The sequence below is a fragment of the Cherax quadricarinatus genome, unplaced genomic scaffold (assembly GCF_038502225.1).
Source record: "Cherax quadricarinatus isolate ZL_2023a unplaced genomic scaffold, ASM3850222v1 Contig104, whole genome shotgun sequence".
NCBI classification, from domain to species: Eukaryota; Metazoa; Arthropoda; class Malacostraca; order Decapoda; family Parastacidae; genus Cherax; species Cherax quadricarinatus.
In genome coordinates, this window is record NW_027195130.1 from 239,779 (window position 1) to 267,290 (window position 27,512).

Here is a 27,512-nt window from a genome sequence, read left to right on the forward strand (position 1 = left end):
GTGGCATTAGTACAGCAGTATTGTACACTCAGTGGCATTAGTACAGCAGTATTGTACACTCAGTGGCATTAGTACAGCGGTATTGTACACCCAGTGGCATTAGTACAGCAGTATTGTACACTCAGTGGCATTAGTACAGCAGTATTGTACACACAGTGGCGTTAGTACAGCAGTATTGTACATCCAGTGGCAGTACAGCAGTATTGTACACCCAGTGGCATTAGTACAGCAGTATTGTTTACCCAGTGGCATTAGTACAGCAGTATTTTACCCCCAGTGGCATTAGTACAGCATTATTGTACACCCAGTGGCATTAGTACTGCAGTATTGTACACCCAGTGGCATTAGTACAGCAGTATTGTACACCCAGTGGCATTAGTGCAGCAGTATTGTACACTCATTGGCATTAGTACAGCAGTATTGTACACTCAGTGGCATTAGAACAGCAGTATTGTACACCCATTGGCATTAGTACAGCAGTATTGTACACTCAGTGGCATTAGTACAGCAGTATTGTACACCCAGTGGCATTAGTACAGCAGTATTGTACACTCAGTGGCATTAGTACAGCAGTATTGTACACTCAGTGGCATTAGTACAGCAGTATTGTACACCCAGTGGCATTAGTACAGCAGTATTGTACACCCAGTGGCATTAGTACAGCAGTATTGTACACTCAGTGGCATTAGTACAGCAGTATTTTACACCCAGTGGCATTAGTACAGCAGTATTGTACACCCAGTGGCATTAGTACAGCAGTATTGTACACCCAGTGGCATTAGTACAGCAGTATTGTACACCCAGTGGCATTAGTACAGCAGTATTGTACACACAGTGGCATTAGTACAGCAGTATTGTACACCCAGTGGCAGTACAGCAGTATTGTACACCCAGTGGCATTAGTACAGCGGTATTGTACACCCAGAGGCATTAGTACAGCAGTATTTTACACCCAGTGGCATTAGTACAGCAGTATTGTACACCCAGTGGCATTAGTACTGCAGTATTGTACACCCAGTGGCATTAGTACAGCAGTATTGTACACCCAGTGGCATTAGTACAGCAGTATTGTCTCAGTAGTTGTAACCAGTTACCAGTAACCAGTGTACCAGTAGATGACTCACTACCAACCGTCTCTGCCTGAGTCACTGTCTGTATTCATATTGTTGCTGACCTAGCAGGATTTCAAGCGCCCCCTCGCCCATGGGCACTCCTCAGTCAGTCTAGCCAAGGGGCAGAGAGAGGCAGGTTCGGCTGTGGCGCCCTTCCACATACTTCAGTTACAATATACATATTTCCAGCCTACGTGAGTATTTTTACCCAATCCACGTGTTCGAACCCCACATGATAAATGGTGGCAACGGTGTGGAGCGTGGATTTAAGCTTTTTACGGGTATTTCAAGATGTTAGAAGACTGTTTGTGAGTAGCCGGCGGGTCAAAGGTGAACCGTCTCACCCACTCCAGCTACTCGCTCCCCTTACAACTTCCACCTCCAGCCTGCAAGCCTGTTGCAGCCGTTTTTTCAAGCTTCCTGGCTTAGTTCGTGTGCTAATTGCTTCAATCTCCGAGGGGTTGACCCGGATTTTGCAATTAAGCCAGTCCGTAAGCCAGACTGTGGAAGTGAACGCCAGTTAGCCTACCATCCAGCCTGTCTCCTGTCATCCACCTGCTCCTCCGTGCTGTGTGCATCGTTACACGTCTTCCAGTCAGCCATTCTCGTGGGTTAAGCCAGTCAGCCAACCCAGCTTCTAACCCAGCTGAGAGAGACAAGTAAGCCACGCAAGTTCCTCTGGAAGTTCCTCTGAAGTATTGTTTCATATATCACTTTTTGCACCCTGTTGGATGCTAAGAGTGAATTTCACCATTCCTGTGGCATAGAGTGGCTTATCAAGCCACCTTCGTGGGTAGTGAGTGGAGTGCGCGCCAGTGAGCGCCAGTGAGAGTCACACCCACCACCACCCATCCACTATACTCACACCACCACCGCCACCCACCTCATCTACCTGTGGTTGTTTGCACCCTTGTACTGGGTCCTAATACTGTTTTGGCTCACATAATTGGTCAAGATTGTAGCTGAGCGCCGACGATAAAGCCAATTATGTGAGTTCACCGAGAAAGCGCATTTCTTCACGACGACAGTGTGAGTGTCGGCGTCATCACCGCGCAGGACAACCTTCCTCATCACCAGTCATCCCGTCGACTACTCCAGACTCCATAGTTTTCTGTTTAGAGACATTTTTCTTGCATTTAAAGACATTTGCGTGTGTGAGACATTTATAGTGAATTTCTTGTGTACTCTAAACCTTGTGTTTTCAGTGTAGACTCAGTGTTTCTTTGACTCGTTATTTTTTGCAATATTTTTTCAGTGTTATTCGCTTATCTTACATTTTTTTTACCTGTGTTTTTTTTTTATGCTACTCTCTGTCTTTAGTATTATTGTGTAGTGTACCAGTCAGTCACTCTGGAGTTTACCTGGAGAGAGTTCCGGGGGTCAACGCCCCCACGGCCCGGTCTGTGACCAGGCCTCCTGGTGGATCAGAGCCTGATGAACCAGGCTGTTGCTGCTGGCTGCACGCAAACCAACATACGAGCCACAGCCCGGCTGATCAGGAACTGACTTTAGGTGCTTGTCCAGTGCCAGCTTGAAGACTGCCAGGGGTCTGTTGGTAATCCCCCTTATGTGTGCTGGGAGGCAGTTGAACAGTCTTGGGCCCATGACACTTATTGTATGGTCTCTTAACGTGCTAGTGACACCCTTGCTTTTCATTGGGGGGATGGTGCATCGTCTGCCAAGTCTTTTGCTTTCGTAGTGAGTGATTTTCGTGTGCAAGTTCGGTACTAGTCCCTCTAGGATTTTCCAGGTGTATATAATCATGTATCTCTCCCTCCTGCGTTCCAGGGAATACAGGTTTAGGAACCTCAAGCGCTCCCAATAATTGAGGTGTTTTATCTCCGTTATGCGTGCCATGCAAGTTCTCTGTACATTTTCTAGGTTGGCAATTTCACCTGCCTTGAAAGGTGCTGTTAGTGTGCAGCAATATTCCAGCCTAGATAGAACAAGTGACCTGAAGTGTCATCATGGGCTTGGCCTCCCTAGTTTTGAAGGTTCTCATTATCCATCCTGTCATTTTTCTAGCAGATGCGATTGATACAATGTTATGGTCCTTGAAGGTGAGATCCTCCGACATGATCACTCCCAGGTCTTTGACGTTGGTGTTTCGCTCTATTTTGTGGCCAGAATTTGTTTTGTACTCTGATGAAGATTTAATTTCCTCATGTTTACCATATCTGAGTAATTGAAATTTCTCATCGTTGAACTTCATATTGTTTTCTGCAGCCCACTGAAAGATTTGGTTGATGTCCGCCTGGAGCTTTGCAGTGTCTGCAATGGAAGACACTGTCATGCAGATTCGGGTGTCATCTGCAAAGGAAGACACGGTGCTGTGGCTGACATCCTTGTCTATGTCGGATATGAGGATGAGGAACAAGATGGGAGCGAGTACTGTGCCTTGTGGAACAGAGCTTTTCACCGTAGCTGCCTCGGACTTTACTCTGTTGACGACTACTCTCTGTGTTCTGTTAGTGAGGAAATTATAGATCCATCGACCGACTTTTCCTGTTATTCCTTTAGCACGCATTTTGTGCGCTATTACGCCATGGTCACACTTGTCGAAGGCTTTTGCAAAGTCTGTTTATATTACATCTGCATTCTTTTTGTCTTCTAGTGCATTTAGGACCTTGTCGTAGTGATCCAATAGTTGAGACAGACAGGAGCGACCTGTTCTAAACCCATGTTGCCCTGGGTTGTGTAACTGATGGGTTTCTAGATGGGTGGTGATCTTGCTTCTTAGGACCCTTTCAAAGATTTTTATGATATGGGATGTTAGTGCTATTGGTCTGTAGTTCTTTGCTGTTGCTTTACTGCCCCCTTTGTGGAGTGGGGCTATGTCTGTTGTTTTTAGTAACTGTGGGACGACCCCTGTGTCCATGCTCCCTCTCCATAGGATGGAAAAGGCTCGTGATAGGGGCTTCTTGCAGTTCTTCATGAACACAGACTTCCATGAGTCTGGCCCTGGGGCAGAGTGCATGGGCATGTCATTTATCGCCTGTTCGAAGTCATTTGGTGTCAGGATAACATCGGATAGGCTTGTGTTAATCAAATTTTGTGGCTCTCTCATAAAAAATTCATTTTGATCTTCGACTCTCAGTCTGGTTAGCGGCTTGCTAAAAACTGAGTCATATTGGGACTTGAGTAGCTCACTCATTTCCTTGCTGTCATCTGTGTAAGACCCATCTTGTTTAAATAGGGGCCCAATACTGGACGTTGTTCTCGATTTTGATTTGGCATAGGAGAAGAAATACTTTGGGTTTCTTTCGATTTCATTTATGGCTTTTAGTTCTTCCCGCGATTCCTGACTCCTAAAGGATTCTTTTAGCTTAAGTTCGATGCTTGCTATTTCTCTGACCACTGTCTCCCTACGCATTTCAGATATATTGACCTCTTTTAGCCGCTCTGTTATTCTTTTCCGTCGCCTGTAAAGGGAGCGCCTGTCTCTTTCTATTTTACATCTACTCCTCCTTTTTCTTAGAGGAATAAGCCTTGTGCATACATCGAGTGCCACCGAGTTAATCTGTTCCAGGCATAAGTTGGGGTCTGTGTTGCTTAGTATATCTTCCCAGCTTATATCGGTTAGGACTTGGTTTACTTGGTCCCACTTTATGTTTTTGTTATTGAAGTTGAATTTGGTGAATGCTCCCTCGTGACTAGTCTCATTATGTCGGTCTGGGGCTCCGCGCATACGTGACTGAACCTCAATTATGTTGTGATCTGAGTATATTGTTTTTGATATGGTGACATTTCTTATCAGATCATCATTGTTAGTGAAGATGAGGTCTAGTGTATTCTCCAGTCTAGTAGGCTCTATTATTTGCTGGTTTAAATTGAATTTTGTGCAGAGATTTAAAAGCTCGCGTGAGTGTGAGTTTTCATCAGAGCTGCCTCCTGGTGTTATTACTGCAACAATATTATTTGCTATATTCCTCCATTTTAGGTGCCTTAAGTTGAAATCCCCCAGGAGCAAGATGTTGGGTGCAGGAGCTGGAAGATTTTCCAGACAGTGGTCAATTTTTAACAGCTGTTCCTGGAATTGCTGGGATGTTGCATCCGGAGGCTTGTAGACTACCACAATGACTAGGTTTTGGTTCTCGACCTTTACTGCTAAAACTTCCACTACATCATTTGAGGCATTTAGCAGTTCTGTGCAAACAAGTGACTCTGCAATGTACAGGCCAACCCCCCCCCCCCTTTTGCCTGTTCACTCTGTCACATCTGTATAGGTTGTAACCTGGGATCCATATTTCGTTGTCCAAGTGATCCTTTATGTGGGTCTCAGTGAAAGCCGCGAACATTGCCTTTGCCTCTGCAAGCAGTCCACAGATGAAAGGTATTTTGTTGTTTGTTGCTGGCTTTAGACCCTGTATATTTGCCAAGAAGAATGTTATCGGACTGGTGGTATTGTTGGTACTGGGGGGGATGATTCATTTTTTTATTGTATTCTTTCAGCATTATTCTCCAGTAATTGTCATTGTATTTCATGCAGTGATATTCACCCCAGTTTACCAAATTATCCATTTATTTCTATGTGTGTCTTTTTTCGTATGCCAGCAGTGTCTCATTCCTCTAATTTTTTTCGCAGACTTGTGTACCATTATTTTTGCCAGCAAAATTTTTGTCGTATCAGTCACAGCAAGATTTTGTTTTGAGAATATACTAAAATAATGAATACGTGATTATGTGTTGCGTGCCCTGCCACTTGTAAGTGTTACACTTGCCCCGCCACTTGTAAGTGTTACACTTCCCGTTTTGTTCCTTTGTTTTATTTTTATTCATATTGTTCATATTTCTTTGAACAAATTCACTCTTGATGTAATTTCAATTTCTTTTTAACGTAAAGTGTTTTCTTTACTCTCTTTGAGTAAATTGTTTTGTCTAATTTACGATTAAGAGTTAAAGTGTTCAATCAGTTTTTTCTTCATATTTTTATTTTATTATTTAACCTGAGTTTTCCCAGTGAGACTTTATTATTGCAGTGATTATTTCTACACCTTATTTTGTTGCACTTGTTCTGCAGTGAATTATTTTGTTGCACTTGTTCTGCAGTGAATTATTTTCTTTTATTGATATTTTTATGCATTATTATTCTCAGTTCATTATTGCATCTTGTTTTTCATTTTATTAATTTTTCTGATGTTGTCTTTGCATTATATTTTAATTTTGTTTATGCATTCTTAGAAAATATTTAAATTTCCCAGTTATCTCTCGTTGCATACAATTTAGTAATTTTATTTTATTCTTTTTACATTGATTTAAAATTTTCTTAATTAATTCCTTTATTAGCAAGAGTAAAGACAGCTCATTTTGAATTTAATTCAGTCTCCAGTAATATTTTTACTTGTAAATTTCAATGTAATTTTTATCTTGGCCAACAGTCCTTTACATTGAGTTGTCCTTCCTCTTGCAGTGTATCTTAGACATTTTTTTTATTACTTATGCAGAATTGTTAAGCATTTTCTTCCACTTAAGCTTACTGTGTCATTTCTCTATTTTTTTTTGCCTTATGTCCTTGAGTAAGTTCACTGAGATCATGTCCCAGTCACTTTTGAATGTTCACTTAGTGTATCATGCCAGTCAAAGTCAATATGAATCAGTCCACAGTACCAATATTCCCTTACTGACTGAAAGACAATACCTAGCCCTTGAGCAATGTGTTTGTTCTCACAGCTTGTATCTGAGATTTGTTAAAGTGCTGCGAAATGTGAAGTTCAGATTAAGTTCCTATAGATCCGTGAATTACTTATTAACGTAGCCGAGCGGTAAGGCACTAGTAATACTGTCACTCCTGTCTGGACTCCAGCCACAATATCATGCACGCAGGATAGTGCTGAGACTACTATCCTTGCGATGGCGACTTGTTCAAGTATTCGTTCCTTCCCAGGGGACGCTTTGAGAAGAACTTTACTTGCAACGAGTTATGCCATCTCTTGCTGATGCCACAAGCCGTTGCAGAAAGACGTTTCTGTGGCTAGTGTGCTCACTTGAGTGTTGTTGTTGTCCCTTGTGTTTCAGATTGTGATCCCATCCTAGTTGACAGTAATCAGTGCATTGTAAGAAGTTATTTCTCGAGTAACTTCCACGTTGTTAACGTTTGTAAGTGAAGTTTATAACTGATACCTCGTGTCACTGTGTGCGACTCAGATCGAATATCAGCATTGTTCACCGTGTTCATTTCTCTTCTCCTGTGCTTGCAGTTTGAGATAGTAGATTCGTTCTCCCTTGCTCATATTGCGTGTTATAGCGTTAATTTTTTTCAACCGGGGGGAGTCATCCACTCCACCGAGTTTGTTCATTCCTCCAGTAAGAAAGAACCGATCCCTTGTGTTCTGGTGATTCGATTCCTGCTCCAGGAAGATCTTATTCTGACTGTGAAGCCACCAGCACCCATCAGTTACTTTGTCATGAACCAAGAATTACTGTATCGAACAGCCGAGTTGGGTACTCCTAGCAGAAGAGTATACCAGTTAGTAATTCCACAGTCACTAGTGAATGTAGCCTTACAGCTAGTTCACGATGTACCAGGTGTTGCACACTCTGGTATGGATCGTTCAGTAAAACAAGCCAGATTGAAATACTTTTGGCCTCGTATGGCAACTGATATTTCTGAGTATGTTAAGAAATGTAGTGTCTGCATGCAACATAAAGGTAATGCTAATGGTCCTAATCCAATCCAAGTATATCCAACCACTAGCAAACTTGGGAAAGAGTTGCGCTAGATTTGTTAACTAATTTCCAATGTTCCCTCCAAGGCAACAAACATCTGTGTGTTATGGTAGACCATTTCACCAGATATTGTGAGTTAGTTCCTATTGCAGATAAGACTGCCGAGACAGTAGCTAAAGCGTTTAAAGAACGCATTATCTGCAGGCATACCACCCCTAAGTCTCTAGTAACAGATAATGGAGGTGAATTCTGTAATGAGATTCTTGAAAATTTGTGCATCTTGTACAAGATCTCTAAATCCACCATTGTTCCTCATCATCCTGCCAACAATGGGTTAGTGGAACGAACCAATAAGAAAGTACTTGATGTCTTGAGAGCCACTATCAATCCCAACAGTGAAACTTGGGATGAAGTTATACCTGATGTGCAGTGTGCTATAAATTCTGCTTACAATGTTTCTATAGGTGACACTCCACATTATGCATTGTACGGTGTAGATAAACGTTTGCCTTATGAGTTGTTATATTCTAATCCGAAACCAAATTACAACCCTGATGATTTCATAGCAACTCGTACCAGCTTAGCTCTAAGTGTTTTTAGAAGAATCCGTGAAACACTTCATAAATCAACAGCAGAATTTACAAGAGTCGCAAACACTCGAGCAAAGCCATCCAAAATCAAAGTAGGTTCGAGAGTTATGCTGATTAACTTTAACAAAACGTCTGCAATGCCAAAGCTTGATCAAAAGTTTGTTGGTCCTTATCGAGTAGTTGAACATATCACTGGTAATAAGTATAAGGTTAGAGAGATTAGTACTGGTCAGTATAAAGAATCGCATTTAGATCATATGAAGTTAGTATGTGATGATAATGATGTTCCAACCCAGACTAATGTGACAGACTCTGACAATCTTCCTGATCCTGTACTCTCTTCCTCTGATACTCAGTCAGACGATCAACCTGAATGTCGTTATTCCCTACGTATACGACAGGTATTGAGAAATCCTCAAGTATCATTTGTAACTTCCAATTCAGATTTGCCTCAAATACAGCATGAGTTAGCCAATGCAACAGAGTTTGATCATACCAGAGATGACACCCATTCTGCATATGTCAATCTTACCCTAGCAGAGTTGGGGTTAAATGTAAATAACCTGTATAGATGAATAATTACAGTATCAATTTATCAGTATTCAAGAATTTTTTTTTTGTGTTCACGTTCTCTCCGAATTCTGAGAGTTAACAGTCTAGATTTGAGTGCACCGAATCTGCCTTTCTGTTAAACACTCTTTCTTTGTATATATTCCTTCCTGAGAATCCGTAGATCACATGAATACTGATCGATCGATCAAATTTTTTTATCACTTCTATTGTGTAATCCCAACGTTGAGTTTCATTCGATGAGTTGTGCTATATTATACCTTGTATTGCACAGTTTCAGTTACATAAGCTTCCATTCCAATGTTCTACTTATGTATGTTATAATGTTCAATTGTTGTGTACTTTGACATTGTATAGAATCAGCCCAAGCCGTATACCTGCCATCTCTAGTTTGTATTAGTTGTATGTCGGGACGACATACGTTAGCGTCGCCGAGCTCTCAGTAGTAGTAACCAGTTACCAGTAACCAGTGTACCAGTAGATGACTCACTACCAACCGTCTCTGCCTGAGTCACTGTCTGTATTCATATTGTTGCTGACCTAGCAGGATTTCAAGCGCCCACTCGCCCATGGGCACTCCACAGTCAGTCTAGCCAAGGGGCAGAGAGAGGCAGGATCGGCTGTGGCGCCCTTCCACATACTTCAGTTACAATATACGTACTTCCAGCCTACGTGAGTATTTTTACCCAATCCACGTGTTTGAACCCCACATGATATTGTACACTCAGTGGCATTAGTACAGCAGTATTGTACACCAAGTGGCATTAGTACAGCAGTATTGTACACTCAGTGGCATTAGTACAGAAGTATTGTACACTCAGTGGCATTAGTACAGCAGTATTGTACACCCAGTGGCATTAGTACAGCAGTATTGTACACCCAGTGGCATTAGTACAGCAGTATTGTACACCCAGTGGCATTAGTACAGCAGTATTGTACACTCAGTGGCATTAGTACAGCAGTATTGTACACCCAGTGGCATTAGTACAGCAGTATTGTACACCCAGTGGCATTAGTACAGCAGTATTGTTCACCCAGTGGCATTAGTACAGCAGTATTGTACACTCAGTGGCATTAGTACAGCAGTATTGTACACCCAGTGGCATTAGTACAGCAGTATTGTACACCCAGTGGCATTAGTACAGCAGTATTGTACACCCAGTGGCATTAGTACAGCAGTATTGTACACCCAGTGGCATTAGTACAGCAGTATTGTACACCCAGTGGCATTAGTACAGCAGTATTGTACACCCAGTGGCATTAGTACAGCAGTATTGTACACTCCGTGGCATTAGTACAGCAGTATTGTACACCCAGTGGCATTAGTACAGCAGTATTGTACACCCAGTGGCATTAGTACAGCAGTATTGTACACCCAGTGGCATTAGTACAGCAGTATTGTACACCCAGTGGCATTAGTACAGCAGTATTGTACACTCAGTGGCATTAGTACAGCAGTATTGTACACCCAGTGGCATTAGTAAAGCAGTATTGTACACCCAGTGGCATTAGTACAGCAGTATTGTACACCCAGTGGCATTAGTACAGCAGTATTGTACACCCAGTGGCATTAGTAAAGCAGTATTGTACACCCAGTGGCATTAGTACAGCAGTATTGTACACCCAGTGGCATTAGTACAGCAGTATTGTACACTCAGTGGCATTAGTACAGCAGTATTGTACACCCAGTGGCATTAGTAAAGCAGTATTGTACACCCAGTGGCATTAGTACAGCAGTATTGTACACCCAGTGGCATTAGTACAGCAGTATTGTACACCCAGTGGCATTAGTACAGCAGTATTGTACACTCAGTGGCATTAGTACAGCAGTATTGTACACCCAGTGGCATTAGTACAGCAGTATTGTACACACAGTGGCATTAGTACAGCAGTATTGTACACTCAGTGGCATTAGTACAGCAGTATTGTACACTCAGTGGCATTAGTACAGCAGTATTGTACACTCAGTGACATTAGTACAGCAGTATTGTACACCCAGTGGCATTAGTACAGCAGTATTGTACACTCAGTGGCATTAGTACAGCAGTATTGTACACCCAGTGGCATTAGTACAGCAGTATTGTACACACAGTGGCATTAGTACAGCAGTATTGTACACTCAGTGGCATTAGTACAGCAGTATTGTACACTCAGTGGCATTAGTACAGCAGTATTGTACACCCAGTTGCATTAGTACAACAGTATTGTACACCCAGTGGCATTAGTACAGCAGTATTGTACACCCAGTGGCATTAGTACAGCAGTATTGTACACCCAGTGGCATTAGTACAGCAGTATTGTACACCCAGTGGCATTAGTACAGCGGTATTGTACACCCAGTGGCATTAGTACAGCAGTATTGTACACCCAGTGGCATTAGTACAGCAGTATTGTACACCCAGTGGCATTAGTACAGCAGTATTGTACACCCAGTGGCATTAGTACAGCAGTATTGTACACCCAGTGGCATTAGTACAGCAGTATTGTACACCCAGTGGCATTAGTACAGCGGTATTGTACACCCAGTGGCATTAGTACAGCGGTATTGTACACCCAGTGGCATTAGTACAGCAGTATTGTACACCCAGTGGCATTAGTACAGCGGTATTGTACACCCAGCGGCATTAGTACAGCAGTATTGTACACCCAGTGGCATTAGCACAGCAGTATTTTACACCCAGTGGCATTAGTACAGCAGTATTGTACACCCAGTGGCATTAGTACAGCAGTATTGTACACCCAGTGGCATTAGTACAGCAGTATTGTACAACCAGTGGCATTAGTACAGCAGTATTGTACACCCAGTGGCATTAGTACAGCAGTATTGTACACCCAGTGGCATTAGTACAGCAGTATTGTACACTCAGTGGCATTAGTACAGCAGTATTGTACACCCAGTGGCATTAGTACAGCAGTATTGTACACTCAGTGGCATTAGTACAGCAGTATTGTACACCCAGTGGCATTAGTACAGCAGTATTGTACACACAGTGGCATTAGTACAGCAGTATTGTACACTCAGTGGCATTAGTACAGCAGTATTGTACACTCAGTGGCATTAGTACAGCAGTATTGTACACTCAGTGGCATTAGTACAGCAGTATTGTACACTCAGTGGCATTAGTACAGCAGTATTGTACACCCAGTGGCATTAGTACAGCAGTATTGTACACTCAGTGGCATTAGTACAGCAGTATTGTACACCCAGTGGCATTAGTACAGCAGTATTGTACACACAGTGGCATTAGTACAGCAGTATTGTACACTCAGTGGCATTAGTACAGCAGTATTGTACACTCAGTGGCATTAGTACAGCAGTATTGTACACCCAGTGGCATTAGTACAGCAGTATTGTACACCCAGTGGCATTAGTACAGCAGTATTGTACACCCAGTGGCATTAGTACAGCAGTATTGTACACCCAGTGGCATTAGTACAGCAGTATTGTACACCCAGTGGCATTAGTACAGCGGTATTGTACACCCAGTGGCATTAGTACAACAGTATTGTACACCCAGTGGCATTAGTACAGCAGTATTGTACACCAAGTGGCATTAGTACAGCAGTATTGTACACCCAGTGGCATTAGTACAGCAGTATTGTACACCCAGTGGCATTAGTACAGCAGTATTGTACACCCAGTGGCATTAGTACAGCGGTATTGTACACCCAGTGGCATTAGTACAGCGGTATTGTACACCCAGTGGCATTAGTACAGCAGTATTGTACACCCAGTGGCATTAGTACAGCGGTATTGTACACCCAGTGGCATTAGTACAGCAGTATTGTACACCCAGTGGCATTAGTACAGCAGTATTGTACACCCAGTGGCATTAGTACAGCAGTATTGTACACCCAGTGGCATTAGTACAGCAGTATTGTACACCCAGTGGCATTAGTACAGCAGTATTGTACACCCAGTGGCATTAGTACAGCGGTATTGTACACCCAGTGGCATTAGTACAGCAGTATTGTACACCCAGTGGCATTAGTACAGCAGTATTGTACACCCAGTGGCATTAGTACAGCAGTATTGTACACCCAGTGGCATTAGTACAGCAGTATTGTACACCCAGTGGCATTAGTACAGCGGTATTGTACACCCAGTGGCATTAGTAGAGCAGTATTGTACACCCAGTGGCATTAGTACAGCAGTATTGTACACCCAGTGGCATTAGTACAGCAGTATTGTACACCCAGTGGCATTAGTACAGCAGTATTGTACACCCAGTGGCATTAGTACAGCAGTATTGTATACCCAGTGGCATTAGTACAGCGGTATTGTACACCCAGTGGCATTAGTACAGCGGTATTGTACACCCAGTGGCATTAGTACAGCAGTATTGTACACCCAGTGGCATTAGTACAGCGGTATTGTACACCCAGTGGCATTAGTACAGCAGTATTGTACACCCAGTGGCATTAGTACAGCGGTATTGTACACCCAGTGGCATTAGTACAGCAGTATTGTACACCCAGTGGCATTAGTACAGCAGTATTGTACACCCAGTGGCATTAGTACAGCAGTATTTTTTGTTATTTTATTTAAAACGAATGCAGCGTAACATAAAAAATAAAAAGGTAACAGTATGGATCTCAATCGTGAAGGTTCACACACTGACAAAATAAACCCGACACCAATTAACTGACACAAAAGGATTGCGCCTATATACCCGCAAGATATAGCTGTATAACATACAACAATAACTTACAGCAAGAACATAGCTACAAATAAACACAGTAACAGGGTCGTGAACTGAAATATATACACATTCATGATTCAAAATCATTAATCAATAAACCAAAACCTAACATCATAATCTTACTAGAACATCTACGTACTTATCCCTAACAATACAGCTTTTCATATACCAAAATACGAATAAACATAAAAAGAAAACAGCTTAGATCTCAAAAATGAAGGCTCATTACTGCTACAATAAGCTCGTATACAAAATCTCAAACACATATGGAATGCGTCTATAAACTGGCTAGTTATGTCTGTAATACCATACAGCTAAAACTTACATCAAGAACTTAGCAATGAAAACAAACCGGTATCAGGGTACTGACCTAAATTATAAACTTTAAAATGAATCGAAACATACGTATACAAAGTTTTACATAAAGCCTGACCCATGACAAAGGCTCAATACAATAGAAAGGGCTATACACACAAAAAAAAATGTTTCTCAAAATCACATTAATCAGATGCACTGTATGCACAAAACAAAACAGTATTTAAGTATATATCTTCATACAAAAAACCAGCTCAAACATAAATACAAACTAAAACACACCATCATATCGCAAAGAACAATATTACTCGAGAATCGTGTCATACAAGACTGATACACATCCAAATAATTCATAAAAAAAACCTTCGAGATTACACCTACATTCCAGAAATATGTTATATAGATCATAACGAGTCCTCAAGCTCTACATCCACACTTGGCATGATAACCACAAGGTTGATGTAATAATGCCTCAATGAAGACCAGGAAACCATTCCACACCCACATTTACAACGCTCTCACGATGATTCGCTGCCTGGATGAAGTAGAGTGCGGTCGTGCTTTGCACCCCTCTACTGTTTTCCCAGAGGAGCTACTCAGACAACAATATGGCGCTAGGTGTGCGCCGGAGAGTGAATACTGTGGGCATTGAGCTCATTAGTGGGGCTTTAACGCCTACGTCAGTCGATGTGTTATTGCCCAAAATTACAAGAGAGACATACGGCATCAGAGACTAGTATTTGTATGGAGTGGCACTAAATGGTGTTTATAGAATATTCGTGAAAGTGCTAACTGCTTATGTTTACGAGGCGTTGGTGGATCGTTTCCAAGATGTCAGCATTAACGTAACACCGGCAGTGAGGGTCAGGTTGACGGATGTATCAAGACATTATTCGTGGGTCAAGCTCCGCAACGTACCTTTTGAGGCTGATGAAGCAGATCTTAGAAATGTTTTCGAAAGATACGGGACTGTACATCTAGCCCAACCTGGAAAATGGGTAAAAGAAGCTTATGCAGGACTTCCTGAGGGTACTTTTAAATCTCAAGATGACACTGAGACATCCTATACCCTCGTATGTATATCTCGAGGAGTTTAAAACCCAGGTAATGGTAGCGTATGCCTGGCAGAGGCGTACGTGCCGACTGTGTGGTGAATATGACCATAAGGCGGCAGATTGTGGCAAGCAGAATATGGCTCCTGGGCCGGCAAGGGGCGGAGCACCTGCACATGAGAAAACGATGCCTGAGGAAGAACGGAGGCAAGGAGGAGGGCATGGTCGCACGAGGAGTGAAGAGGTGGTGGCTCCTCCTGTGGAATCTGAAGGGGACGTGGTGATTCATGAATCACCCAGCCCATTGACAGTACAGTTGTCGAGCGAGGAGGTGCAAGTGGGCGCAGAAGTGAAAGCTATCGAGGAGGAGTTGGAGATGGTGATACAGGCTATGTTACAGTCTACGGAGGTGGAGAGTCGCAGTGAGCAGGTACCTGGGATCAGGGCAGGTGTGTGCGGGAGGAGGGAGGACTAGGTGGCACCTGTGATAGACAGTGCAAGTGCCATGGAAGGACATGGAGGCGACTTAAGGGTGGTAGAGGTGGAAGTCCATTGTGAGGACTCCCAGGACACAGATATGGAGACTGAGGGAGCTACAAGGAAAAGGGGGGCAGCGTCAGATTCAGACAATGTTGTGACGCCGGCGCAAAGGCCGGGGAAAAAGGCATGGGGTTATGGTACCCAGAGTGACTCTAAGAGAGGGCCACAACAGAAGGGGGGGGAATGATTGGAAAGGAGGGTGGAGTACGTGGCAAAGGCAATGCCCAGGGTAATAGTCAAAAAGGGAAGAGTCTTGAAATGAGGCAGGGAGGGAATCCTTAAACTGGCCTCAGGTGTGTAACTATAAATATTAATGGTCTGTGTGATGGTGTTAAACGTGAGTGCTTCCGGGTGTTTTTGAATAGATACAAGGTTGACTTAGCTTTTGTGCAGGAACACAATTTTAAACTTGGTCGTGAATTTTTTTTTTTTTTTATGTTTTATTTAAAACTTCATGTAAAAATATTAATAAGTACATATATAAAATAATGAACAAGGACAACATCAGTAAAACAATATATAAACACAAAACAATCCAGGCAACATCTGACAGTCTACTATATACAAGTTTTTAAAACATATCACAATTTAAGAAGGAATAAAGTTATAATAACAAAGGCCACAAAATGGCTATAAATAAAACTCCTAAAATTACGACCTCAACACAATAATGTTCCAAGCTTAATGACAATCACCCATAATACCACTCGCAACAAATACACCAGACCTGCAATATGCTTTATTAAGAAACCTGTGCTGCAACACAGGTGACCCATCATCCCTCCCCCCCCCACTCACACACACACATTGAAAACTAACCCCATCACCACCCTGAATAAGCATGACATTAATTATCCTCAATTTAGGATTATTATGACACATGTCACTTGAGGAAACATTATTTACAACCATGAATGGTACAGGACTACCAAAATTACAATACCTTAAGTAAGAATAATAATAATAGGTAATTACGTCAAAACTGATGCTGGACCACGTTACAGAAAAAGGCAAAAATAACTCAGTGCTCAAGGAAATAGTGAAAGGAAAACCCTCTCAAGAAAATTCAAATTCCATTGCAATACCAGTGCAAGTGGAACATAATACTCTACCAAAGAAATATACATGTTATATAATTTATAGGTTATACATTAATACATGTTATATATTTAATCTGCTCCTTACACCTTCCCCATCAAGGGAACTAAACAAAACTTATCTTGCACAACCTCTCATCTGGTCACACACTAGTACCTCCAATCACACCCAACCACATCACTGCATTCCCAAGGAGGTGAGCCCGTTGAAATCCCCTGAACCCCCCCTACCTTTTACCAACCCACTCACCCCGGCAGTTAAAGCCCCTTATAACTCCAATAAATTCCCCATTGTTAGTCCTCTATAACCCTCAGAAAAATGCTCTTCCCACCTTTTCCCAAAAATGTCTCTATTGCGACACAAAGTTCGATAAAACGTCGCCGCCAAAGTCCTTCTCAGCACATCCCCACCCACCCTCCCCCTCATACCCCATAAAACATATATGTAGTCCACGATGACATATGCTAAACCTCTTACCACACTCTCCTCCACACCACTCATATCAAGACTCAACGCTCGCAATACCGCCACACCTTGACCCCCCACCCTCACCACTACCTTACGCATCCATACCCTGATGCACTCCAAACCTTCACAAAAATAGACGACATGATACGCAGTCTCTTCCCCACTGCATCTGCCACACCCCCCACCCTCAATAACCCTCCTATCTCGGAGCATCGCTCCCGTTGGCAAAATCCCATGCAGGAAACGGTACATAACCTCACGCGCCCTAGGTCGTATCCTTAATTTACTAAATCTTCGCCATATTACATCCCATGCATACATGGGGTAGATCCTTTCAACCGGCGCCACTACATGTCTCTCTAACAATTTACACAAAGTTCCCACCTTTACTTTTCCTGGTTCCCTGGCTAACATTAAGGCGCGTAACACTGTCTCACATTCCTTCATTTCCGCCCCTCCATACCATTTCCTCTTGTGAGCATGTACCTTATCTAGCTGACCCTCCCTCCATCCACCTGCACTCATCACTTCCCTCTTAATAAACACACATTTCACGCGCTTTCTCAAGTCCAACAAACCGAACCCTCCCCTACATACCGGCAATGTCACTACCTCCCTTCGCAACCAGTTGCACCCTGAACCCCACAAAAATTTGAACACCATTCTAAGAATACTCGTGATCGCCGTTCCTGTTAACGGCATCACAGCCGAAACAAACCAGACTTTACTATATAGTAATACATTGATGACAATTGCACGTTGCCTAAGGGTTAAATGGTGAGGTCGCAGCATTCCCAACCGTCGCTGCACCTGTTCCACCATCCTATTCGAATTGCTAACCCTTGCAGCACTCAGGTCAGCCTCATACATGACACCGCAGATTTTCAGACTCCCGGTCCTCCGCTGCACAACATCACATCCCCAATCTAATCTCTCTATCCACTCTCCCAGCCCCATGATCATTGACTTTTCCAGATTTACCTTCATCCCAGTAGCTCTCCCAAAAGTGTGTACAACTTCCCCCAAAAATCCTAACCGTGTCTCCTCACTTGCCAAAATAGTGGTATCATCAACATAGCCCACCAAACCAGGCCACGGCTTCAGCTCACCATCCCTCCCCCCCGGCCTTAGACGATCCTCCACCATCCTATAAAAGGGATCCTGAACACATGCAAACAATATTTGTGATAAAGGACATCCCTGCCGAAGACCCCGCTCCATGTTGACTCCCCCCCCCACACACCCATTGATTTGCACCCTTACCTTCGCGTTTGAGTACAACGTATCCACCCACCCCACTATTTCTTCGCCAAACCCTGTCGTAGGAGAATATCCCTCAAAGCCTTTCTTTCCACCCTATCATAAGCCCCTTGCCAATCCAACGCCACCAACGCCCCTCTTCCCCTTTCCATGTCCTCCAGGAACCCCTTGATAATCCCGTGGCCCGCGCTCATTGACCTACCAGGTAAACCAAACTGAGACTCAAACACGACCCTCCCCACAACACATTTAAGCCGATTCCCAAGAATTTTCGCAAATAATTTATAATCAGCACAAAGCAACGAAATGGCTCGGTAATCCCGAAGGGTACTCTGCTGTTTACCCTTTGGGACCAACACCACCACCGCCGTTGCCTGAGATTCTCCCATCTTACCTCCGTCTTTCATGGCATTCATTAACCTTACTAAGAAACCCCTAAGCAGACCCCAGTGCTGTACATAAAATTCGCTAGGTAAACCATCGATCCCAGGTGCCTTACCCTTCCTCATGTCCATAAGGGCTCTCCATATTTCCCCCTCCTCAATGACCCCACCCAGTGCCTCCCGATCACTCCTCCCCAGTTTGCACGGCACATACTCACATACCTTCCCAAGAACCTCACCATCCACCCCACTACTTTTCCCGTATTCCTCAAACCATCTATCTGCATATGCACTCATCCCCTTGGTGTCCCTTAATACCTGACCCTCTAAAACCCCCCACAGAAGATATGACTTGCAAACCCGGTATTGTAGTCGTTCGCTGTCGTACCTTCTGTCCTCGCAGCACACAAGCTGATGGCTTGTCGCCCCAGAGTACTTCGTCCAACCCCGCCTGTACCCGTACAGCTTCAAAACGTTCTTCTTGCAAATCCCGTATTCTGTCCTTCAACATGTGTATATCCTCCACCGGGTACACCCCGGCCACCGCCCCCCCCCTCGTAACAATTCCGTAATCTAGATTCTAAGTAATTTGACAAACCATACCGCAATTGATTAATGCGTTTGCCCTCCCTCACATAAAATTGACGTATTCGTAACTTAGCCACACTATCCCACCATCCTACCACATCTTCCTCAGTCCTTCTGTCGGCACAGAGCTGTTCCCAAAATATTGCAAACGCTTCCACTCCCTCCCTATCCCCCAAAACCATCGTGTTCAGTTTCCAATAACTTCCCTGCCTACGAGCCAAAGCATCCCATCCCACCTCCACTAATACCGCCCTATGATCGGAAGACACCATCTCAATAGTTTTAAAAGACTCTACCAAAACCCTCTGAGATAAATATAACCTGTCCAAACGAGCCGCATATCCCCTTCTTATAAACGTATGTTCCACCTCCCACAGACCTCCCCCGAAAGCATCACGTAACTGAAGATCTCTAAGCAGGCCCCCCAAGACTGAGGAAAAACATCCCGCTCCTCTGGGTTCCACGTCTGTCCTCTTAATTACACAATTCCAATCCCCCCCCACAATCGCCACAGACGGTAACGTGCGTAGGTAATACACGAGCTCCTCCCGCACAAAATCCATCTTCACTTTCACGTCACTTTCTGCTGGGGCATACACACACACAAACGCCACTCTCTCTCCCATCCACCATCCTTCCACACGTAATACTCTCCCCCCCTCCCCCCCCTCTTTCCTATGCAATACAAACGGGCTCGCCTCCCTGATCAACACACCCACTCCTTTTAAACGCTCAGACGGCAACACATAAGCCTGATACCCAGGCACCACTAATTCACGACCAAGCTTAAAATTGTGCTCCTGCACAAAAGCTACGTCAACCTTGTACCTATTCAAAAACATCCTGAAGCACTCCCGTTTAACAACATCACACAGACCATTAATATTTATTGTTATACACCTGAGGCCAGTTTAAGGTTTCCTTCCCCGCCTCATGTCAAGATTCTTCCCTTTCAGACCGTTCCCCTGGACTGTGCCTTTGCCACAGACTCCCCCCTCCTTCCCAACCATCCCCCCCCTTCTGTTGTGGCCCTCTCGCAGAGTCACTCTGGGTACCATAACCCCATGTCTTTTTCCCCGGCCTTTGCGCCGGCGTCAGAACATCGTCCGAATCTGACGCTGCTGCCCTTTTCCTTGTAGCTCCCTCAGTTTCCATATCTGAGTCCTGGGAGCCAGCACAATGGACTTCCACCTCTACCACCCTTAATCCGCCTCCATGCCCTTCCATGGCACTCGCACTGTCCACCACAGGTGCCACCTGATCCTCCCCTTCCCCACACACACCTTCTGCCCTGATCCCAGGGTCTTGTTCGCTGTAACTCTCCACCTCCGTAGACTGTAACATAGCCTGTATCACCGTCTCCAACTCCTCCTCAATAGCCTTCACTGCTGCGCCCTCCTGTACCTCCTCACTTGACAACTGTACTGTTGATGGGCCAGGTGATTCATGGATCACCACTTCTTCCGATTCCCCAGGAGGAGCCACCACCTCTTCACTCCACATGCGACCACGCCCTCCTCCTTGCACCCGTTCTTCTTTAGGCATCGGGTGCTCATGCGCAGGTGCTCCGCCCCTTGCCGGCCCAGGAGCCACTGTTGATGGGCCAGGTGATTCATGGATCACCCCTTCTTCTGATTCCACTGGAGGAGCCACTACCTCTTCACTCCACATGCGACCACGCCCTCCTCCTTGCCCCCGTTCTTCCTTAGGCATCGGGTGCTCATGCGCAGGTGCTCCGCTCCTTGCCGGCCCAGGAGCCATACTCCACTTGCCACAGTCTGCCGCCATATGGTCATATTCGCCACACAGTCGGCACGTACGTCTCTGCCCCGCATACGCTACCATTACCTGGGTTCTAAACTCTTCGAGATATACATACGAGGGTATAGGATGCCTGAGCGTCATCTTGAGATTAAAAGAACCCTCAGGAAATCCTGTGTAAGCACCTTTTACCCATTTGCCAGGTTGGGCCAGATGTACAGCTCCATAACGTTCGAAAAAATTTCGAATATCTACCTCATCAGCCTCAAAAGGCACGTTGCGGAGCTTAACCCACGAATAATGTCGTGATACATCAATCAACTTGACCCTCACTGCCGGTGTTACGTTAATGCTGACATCTTGGTAACGATCAACCAAAGCCTCGTATACTTGAGCAGTTAGCACTTTCACGAAAATTCTATATACACCGTTCAGTGCCACTCCATATAAATCCTCGTCTCTGATGCCATATGTCTCTGATGCCATATGTCTGACGTAGGCGTTAAAGCCCCACTAATAAGTTCAATGCCCACAGTATTCACTCTCCTGCGCACACCTGGCGCCATGTCGTTGACTGAGTAGCTCGTCTGGGAAACAGTAGAGGGGTGCAAAGCACGACCGCACTCTACCTCATCCAGGCAGCGAATGTGACGGTCGTGAATTAGTGGTGCCTGGGTACCAGGCTTATGTGTTGCCGTCTGAGCGCTTAAAAGGAGCAGTGGGTGTGTTGATCAGGGAGGCAAACCCGTTTGTATTGCACAGGAAAGAAGGGGGAGGGGGGAGAGCATTATGTGTGGAAGGATGGTGGATGGGAGAGAGAGTGGCGTTCGTGTGTGTGTATGCCCCAGCAGAAAGTGACGTGAAAGTAAAGACGGATTTTGTGCGGGAGAAACATGTGTACTTCCTACGCACGTTACCGTATGTGGCGATTGTGGGGGGGGATTGGAATTGTGTAGTTAAGAGGGTAGACGTGGAACCCAGAGGAGTGGGATATTTTTCCTCAGTCTCAGGGGGACCTGTTTAGAGATCTTCAGTTATGTAATGCTTTTGGGGAGGTCTGTGGGAGGTGGAACATACTTTTACACAGCGGGGATACACGGCTCGTTTAGACAGGATATATTTATTTCATAGGGTTTTGGTAGAGTCTTTTAAAACTATTGAGATGGTGTCTTCCGATCATGGGGCGGTAAGAGTGGAGGTGGGGTGGGATGCTATTGGAAACTGAATACGATGGTTTTGGGGGATGGGGAGGGAGTGGAAGGTTTTGCAGTATTTTGGGAACAACTTTGTGCAGAGAGAAGGACTGAGGAGGATGTGGTTGGATGGTGGGATAGTGTGGCTAAGGTAAGAATACGTCAGTTTTATGTGAGGAAGGGCAAACGCATTAATCAACTGTGGTATGGTTTGTCAAATTATTTAGAATCTAGATTATGGGATTGTTACGCAGGGAGGGCGGTGGCCAAGGTGTACCCCCATGGAGGAAATACAAATGTTGAAGGACAGGATAAAGGATTTGCAAGAAGAGCGTTTTGCAGTGGTATAAGTACAAGCGGGGCTGGACAAAGTACTCTGGGGCGACAAGGCATCGGCTTGCCTGCTGCAAGGACAGAAGGTACGACAGCAAACAACTACAATACCGGGATTGCAAGTCATTTCTTTGGTGGGTTTTTTTTGAGAGGGTCAGGTATTACGGGAAACAACAGGGATGAGTGTGTATGCAGATAGATGGTTTGAGGAGTATGGGAAAAGTAGTGTCGTGGATGGCGAGGTTCTTGGGCAAGTATGTGAGTATGTGCCATGTAAACTAGGGAGGAGTGATTGGGAGGCACTGGGTGGGGCCATTGAGGAGGAGGAAATATGGAGAGCCCTTATGGACATGAGGAAGGGAAAGGCACCCGGGATAGATGGTTTACCAAGCGAATTTTATGTACAACACTGGGGTCTGCTAAGGGGTTTCCTAGTAAGGTTAATGAATGCCATGAAAGACGGAGGTAAGATGGAAGAATCACAGGCAACGCTGGTGGTGGTGTTGGTCCTGAAGGGTAAAAAGCAGAGTACCCTTTGGGATTACTGAGTCATTTCGTTGCTTTGTGCTGATTATAAGCTGTTCGTGAAAATTCTTGGGAATAGGCTTAAATGTGTTGTGGGGAGGGTGGTGTTTGAGTCTCAGTTTGGGCTGCCAGGTAGGTCAATGGTCGAGGGCCATGGGATCATAAAGGAGTTCCTAGAGGACATGGAAGGGGACAGAGGGGCGTTGTTGGCATTGGATTGGCAAGGGGCTTATGACAGGGTGGAAAGAGGGGCTTTGTGGGATATTCTCCTCAGACAGGGGTTTGGCGAAGAAATAGTGGGGTGGGTGGATACAATGTACTCAGGAGTGAAGGTAAGGGTGCAAATCAATGGGTGTGTGGGGGAGGGAGTCAATATGGAGCGGGGGCTTTGGCAGGGTTGTCCAGTATTTCAACTTTTGTTTGCATGTGTTCAGGATCCTTTTTATAGGATGGTGGAGGATCATCTAAGGAATAGGGGTGGGGGAGACGGTGTGCAGAAGCCTTGGCCTGGCTTGGTGGATTATGTTGATGATACAACTATTTTGGTGTGTGAGGAGACACGGTTAGAAGTTTTAGGGGAAGTTGTACAAATGTTTGGGAGAGCTACTGGGATGAAGGTAAATCTGGAGAAGCCAATGATAATGGTGCTGGGAGAGTGGGCAGGGAGATTAGAATGGGGATGTGATGTCGTGCAGCGTCGGACTGGAAGTCTAAAAATCTGTGGTGTCATATATGAGGCTGACCTGAGTGCTGCACGGGTCAATAATTCGAATAGGATGGTGGAACAGGTGCAGCAACGTTTGGGAATGCTTCGACCTCACCATTTAACCCTTAGGCAACGAGCGATTGTTATCAATGTATTACTATATGGTAAAGTCTGGTTTGTATCAGCAGTGCTGCCATTAACAGGAATGGCAATCATGAGTATTCTTAGCATGGTGTTCAAAGGGTGCAACTGGTTGCGAAGGGAGGTAGTGACATTGCCGGTACGTAAGGGAGGGTTGGGTTTGTTGGACTTGAGAAAGCACATGAAATGTGTGTTCATTAAGAGGGAAGTGATGTGTGTAGGTGGATGGAGGGGGGGGGTCACTAGATAAGGTACATGATCACCTACGGAAATGGTATGGGGGAGCGGAAATGAAGGAATGTGAAAAAGTGTTACATGCCTTAGTGTTAGCCAGGGAACTGGGAAAAGTAAAGGTGGGACCTTTGTGTAAATTGTTAGAGGGACATGTAGTGGTGCCGGTTGAAGGGATCTACCCCATGTATGCATGGGATGTCATATGGCAAAGATTTAGTAAATTAAGGATACAACCTAGGGCCCCTGAGGTTATGTATCGTTTCCTACATGGTATATTGCCAACAGGAGCGATGCTCTGAGATAGGAGGGTCATCAAGGGTGGGGGGTGTAGCAGATGCAGTGGGGAAAATACTGCATATCATGTTGTCTATTTTTGTGGAGGTTTGGAGTGCATCCGGGTATGGATGAGTAGGGTAGTGGCTAGGGTGGGGGGTCAAGGTGTGTCAGTATTGAGAGCGTTGAGTCTTGATATGTATGGAAAATTACATTTACCTGGATGAATCTCATTACATACATACAAGTAAATGGTAACAAAGATTATTATTTATCAAAGTTACAGAGACAAGTAGGAATTTTTAGGACACCTAAATCGCAAAAATGTCCCCCTTCGATACCTACCATTTCTCCACAAGTTGCTCTAGACCTATATTAATTGCAAATGAAATGTACATACACACCAGGAATTCTGATAAAATTATTATAATTTTTGCGGACTGTATATTAAAATTAATAAATGATTACATATACACAATTATATAACAGAAGGAGAATTTATAATCATAACACTCACCAATTAGTCTGGAGATTACTGTGTATAATACTCAAAAACCTCCCTCTAACTAAATTTATGATGATAATACTCGCCAGAATTACAAATGCAGTTTAGATAGCTTATATGAGGTTCCTGGAGCTGTCCTGTACATCGATTTAATGCTCAAATTATGCAGAAATGCACATCCAACAATTTTTGCTCCTATTTGAGAGATGTAAGCCCAATATAACCTCTAGAGTGACGAAAATTATACACCTTATTTTCACTAACGTTTTCTTGGCTCATTCAAAACACACAATGGCGCGTGGCCTCTGCGCAGGTGCAGAGCTTCCCATTTTTTATAATATAATTTTTATTAAATACAATATAAACCACCAATTTACATATAAAATACTGTATTTCCGTAAATATATACAGTATTTTCCACAGTGCAGCCGGGCGGAGTTCGTCGCTAAATGATTCAAATTACTCCTTCCTCTAGGAGACGATTCCAGCCGGTTCTGGCTACAATTTCCTCTTCCTGCATCACTTGGTCAGTGTTATCTTCAGTATCATTCGTGTCACTTTCCCTTAGATTTTCATTTACGTTTGATTGAATACCATTTAATTCCAAGGGAATCAATTTATTAATCATGCGTAAACTTTCCTGGCCACAACACAACACTTTGACATTCCTGACAACACCTTGTGCATCTGGGTACAATGTCAATACTTTGCCCAGAGGCCACAATGTTCGATGTTGTTCAGTATCAATTAACACAATATCACCTGGTTGAATGTTCTGTCGATTTACTGCCTCTGTCGCACCATAAAAGTGTTCACATAGTGTAAGAAGATATTCCTTATGCCACACATTAGACCAATGATCAATTACTTTATTTAACATTTTAAATTTATCACACAATACTGCTGCATCATTGTAATCTTCATCACTTTCTTCCGGATTATCTCTATAGACAGGGGCAGCTTCCAATTTCCTTCCACATATTAGGTGAGAAGGTGTTAATACATCTGCATCATGTATGAGAGAGGCCTATTATTTATCCGATTCTCCACCTCCACTAACACTGCACGGAATTCTTCCAAATTAATTCTCTTCTGGTGTAGAACTTTACCGAGACACCTCTTCACTGTGCCGCCTATCAGTCTTTCGTACTGCCTCCCTTGCCAAGGGGCTATAGGAGTAATAAATTTTCAGGTACACCCTCGCTGGGTTAACAGAGATTGAACATCGTTACTATTATTTAATTCTATCAAGTGTTGAGCACCTGCTACAAAATTTGTGGCATTATCCGAAATCATCAATCTCGGACAGGATCTCCTTGCTGAAAATTTTCGAAACAGCTGTATAAACTGTTCTGCAGACAAGTCCTGAGCCACTTCTAAATGAACTGCCCTAGTAGCAGTACAAGTGAACAATCATACATACACTTTCAGTGGAACACCATCTGAAGTACCGTTTAAAATGATTGGACCACTATAGTCTACACCTGTTACATCAAATGGTTTCACAATTTGTACACGCTCCCTTGGCAATGGTGGAGGACCTGGGTACATATAGGATCTGGCATCCACACAGCGACATATTACACAAGATTTAATCACCCTTTATACACTTTTCCATCCTTGTGGAATCCAGAAAGTTTCCCTAATACAATTTAAGGTATCTTGTACCCCACAATTTTTATGGGTATTTAAAACAATTAAATTTGTTAGATGATGAGTTTTGGGCAGTAAGATAGGGTGTTTAGCATAATCACCCAATTCAGCATTTTGTAACCTACCTCTGCACCTAATTATATTGTTCTCTAAATACAGTCCCAATTTCTCTATTATAGAACCTTTCACAATTTTACTTTCCATCATCAATTTAATCTCATTTCCATAGATTTCTTCCTGTACCCTCTTTATCCAATATTCAAGAGGATGTGAAAACTTATATGAGATATTCATCTTGTTTAGAAATTTAAACACCAACTTAGTTACATTGATTAGTTTGGGTAAAGAAGAATACCTATTTATATCATTGGCTAAGGAAGGACAAACTATTGGAGCGGTGGTCACAGTAATTTCAACAGGAGCAATATACGCCTTTTGTACAGGCCAATTAGGTTTATTTACCAACCAACTCGGTCCTTTAAACCATGATACAGCATTTACAGATTTAGCATAAGGTAAACCTCGAGACAAGAAATCAGCTGGATTCTCCTCACCAGGTATATGATTAAATGTTAACATATGCTGACCCAAACTATTATACTTCTCTTGCATCTGATTAATTTCAGCAACTTTGTTTTGTACGTACACAATTTTACTGTTTCCATTACGAATCCATTGTAAGGATACCTCATTATCAGACCAAATTACAGTGTCGCTAATATTTATCTCCTGCAACTTATTTCTTATATAATTAGCTAATTTGACACCTACATAAATGGCTGTTAATTCCAACTGAGGTAAGGTACTTGATTTAATTGGAGACACTTTACCCTTAGACATAAC